Source organism: Acyrthosiphon pisum, chromosome X (assembly GCF_005508785.2).
Source record: "Acyrthosiphon pisum isolate AL4f chromosome X, pea_aphid_22Mar2018_4r6ur, whole genome shotgun sequence".
Taxonomy (NCBI): domain Eukaryota; kingdom Metazoa; phylum Arthropoda; class Insecta; order Hemiptera; family Aphididae; genus Acyrthosiphon; species Acyrthosiphon pisum.
In genome coordinates, this window is record NC_042493.1 from 9,810,337 (window position 1) to 9,814,144 (window position 3,808).

General features: G+C 26.4%; 1 protein-coding gene across 1 annotated transcript in view; it reads left to right on the forward strand.

Annotated features, from left to right (window-relative positions):
- The window catches only part of LOC115035146, a 14,407-nt gene that overhangs the window by 1,165 nt on the left and 9,434 nt on the right, over window positions 1-3,808 (forward strand). The window lies entirely within an intron of this gene.

Consider the following 3,808-nt stretch of genomic DNA (forward strand, 5'->3'; position numbering starts at 1 on the left):
TTTTTAAATTTGCAACAATGTTTAATGTTGCCAGTGGCAAGTCACTTGCCACCCTGCAGTCGATGACCGATGGTAAGTTGGTAAATAGGAAAATGCAGAAAGTTGGAACAGAAGCGCTATTAAAATAGCGGATTAAATAAGTACTAAAATGTCCTCTGTAAGCGGGCACAATAATAAGCAAAGAGTCCCGACCTTATCTTCTAAGGCCGTGGTCAGTGTTGTGCATTATCTAGATAAAAATATTTATCTTTTTATCTTATCCAGATAAAATAAATATACACTATCCTTTTATCTTATCTAGATAAATAAAATAGTTATCTGAGAAAAATTATCTAGATAATTTTTTTTGTGAGAAATAAATTTTTTAAGTTTGTTTTGCTATTTTTATTCGATTTTATTTTCAAGTTATAATAATTGTAAATATTTACACGTCGAATACTTCGTAGTATATATTTTATTATTTTGTATATTATATGCAATATGCCTATATAAATATAATATAATACTATTGATTATAAATTTATAAATATTAAGTACCTACCTAATAGTATTTGTGATCAATAATAGTACAGAAATATTCTGAAAACGTATTGTATTATTGGTGACTTTATACCATGTATAGCAACAATTTGCTGGCCTAAACGTTCAAATGTTTCATAAATAACAATATATTATTATAAACTTAGATTATCATGATTAAAGTAATAAAGAATAATAAAACCTATCACTGATTACTGAGAATAGCAAACAGACAGTAATTGCTAATCAGTGAAAATGGACATGTTTTTATAGATTTAGCTATATTTATAAAATATTTATGTACAAATATACAATAAAAGTTATAAATAGTCTGCCGACTGCCAGCATAATAACAACTCAATGTTTAATATCCTACATTCATACTTCACACAACACTCCATCATTGTTAACCCGCAGCGCTGTCGATTTCGATATTGGTTGTTGGTTTTAAAATAACTATAATATTATGTTCATTATTGTGTTAATTATTAACATTAAAATGTTTATTCAGTAATTGTTTAGTTATTATTTTGAATTTTAATATAAAGTGTTGTTAACTGATTATAAACAAAATACTTTTAAAAAAGAAAAAGTTTTATTATGTAGTGATTATCTTTTTATAAATTATAGTTAGGTATTAAGTAATAAACAAAAAAAAAGTAGATTTTACTTATTTTGTGGGTCCAATAGTAAAATAAATCATAATCTTATACTTTTATTATTATTTTTTTTTTTAATTCAAAAGCTTCGATTACATTGATTATTAGCACAAGTGTTGTTTGCATCCTAAATATACTTAGACAATATTAGAGAAAAGTGCAAATAATAGAAAAAAGAGAACAACTTTATATTATTTTATTTATAGCGAAATTGCCATTTTACAAATGCAAGCTTTAAATTGTGTAAGTTTTTTTCAATTATCTGTTTTTTATCTAGATAAATGTGGTTATCTTTTATCTATTATCTAGATAAATATTTTAAGTATTATCTATTATCTTATCTAGATAAATATTCAATGGATTTTCTGTTATCTTATCTAGATAATTTTTTGGTTATCTTTGCACAACACTACTTAGGGTGGATAAATTGAGTGCTATTAATATTGTAAAAACATTACATATTTTCCCAGTTATAGTGTTAGTGTATCGTGTATGCATCTGGTGGAATGTAGTTAAGCCCCAAATGATTTGAAACTTATAAAACGTACACTAAAATTATAGTAGTTTAAATCCTACCTTTTATAAAAATGATCAAAACATTATTATTATTGCAGAAACCGGACAGGATTCGCATACCACAGGTACTGAAACATAGTCCACATTGTAGACAGGACGAGCTATATTTATGTCTAAAATGATTTAAGACTTATAAAACGTATATCAAAGTTTTAAATATATTATACCCTATCTTTTGGTAAAAAAATTAGGAAAAAATAAAATTTATTGAAGAAACGGGACGGGATTCCCATTATTTATTCTTCAATCAATAAAGTTAAATAAAAAATAATGGATGTATTAAATTTGAATTCAAGGATATAGTATATAGTACTGTATTACAATCATTGTAGGCATACGAAAAAAAATTCTGAATGAAGATCGTCTATCAGCCTATATTTTTTTTAAAGTATATTTTAGGATTTTATTGTGATTAAATTACTAAGTAATTTATATTACTAGGTATTAGGCATTAGTAATACAGTAGATTCATACATTTTTTTCTTTTTATAACTAAGGATTGATATTTGAAACAAGGTTTCTAAAATTCTAAATTTCTGAAGTTCATACTTTCATTTTAACCTAAAAATAAAAGAGATTCTTTTTATAGATATTTTATGTTTAAATTTGGATAAAATTAGAAGTTTAAGGGGCTGTCGGCGCACTGTTTTCTCTCTCTGACTCACTCGTAACATAGACAAAATGCATTTACACAAAATCATTTTTTCTATGTGTTTAAGTAATCTTAGAGTAAAGTAGTCACCCATGACAAAAAAGATAGAGAATAATACTTTTGAGGGAATGACATATCGATTTGTCTAAATATTGTCTCAAAACAATTTAAACATCATTTAAGATTACAACATTTTTTTATTTATTTTGAAAGTGGAATACAAAGTCAAATAATAATAAAATATAAAATCGATATGTCATTCCCTCAAAAATATTATTCTCTATCTTTTTTATAATAGGTGATTTTACTCTAAGATTACTTAAACGCATAGAAAAAATGATTTTGCGTAAATGCGTTTTATCTATATTGCGAGTGGGCCAGAGAGAGAAAACGAATAGTACGCTGACATCCTCTTAAACAGAGACTAACTATTTTAGTTATTTTTTTATATAATAAAAATATTATTCGTAGGTACTTTTGAAGTATATCATTATATTTTATATACACAATGGCTTTTTCAAATATAATTTTTTTGGCAAAAATTAATTCAACCTACTATATAGATATAATTTAATCCTTTACTAAAAAGTCAAGTTGTCGCTCGTTGAAATCGGTATTGATATTTTGAGAGGTTGTTACTCGGTGGCTAGTGCTCATGCACATGGTGGCTGGTGCTCATGCACTGATTTAAGAGACGACACGGATATGTCTACCAGAGAGTGGTAGGCGGTTTTGTCAAAGGTTTTTGTACTTCTCCGAACTAGATTTCTCTTCAGCGGCAAAGACCTTTTTGAAAATTCCCGTTTTTCCTTAATTTTAGATTCTAAACGGAGCGATGAATGTATTGATTAAATAATGATGTGTTTTTATTTTTAATTTTTAATTTTTTGTATCTGTCATCACGGTTTTGGGCAGTAAAACTGTTTCGATTTTCTTCAAAAGTATCTTGTTCGATGAGAAAGTGAATCTAGCCGGTGCATTCGGGAGGTCAAGATAGTTTTCAAAAGTGCCCGGAAAAACAACATAACAATTACCTAAGGAAAAACGGAAATTTTTACGCAAAATATGTTTTTGAGAAAATCGATTTTGGTTTTTGGTGTAACTCTAAAACAAATGCATTCAATTTTCACTGGTTGCTTATATTTGAATTTTCTATATACACGATAACATTTTCAAAATATTTTGATTTGTTTTGAACTGTTTAGGAACGTTTTAAGTTACCAATTTTATTAGTGTTTTTTCTATGTATGTCAATAAAACTTTATTTGTTGGGTAAAAAAGCTTTCAATTTTAATACAAGGCTCCTACTATATTGTTACAATGCCATTTGAAAAATATTAAAAATTGTAAGTCACAGTTTTTTTTTGTAAGCATTTAAATTTCAAATCTTGACAAAATACAG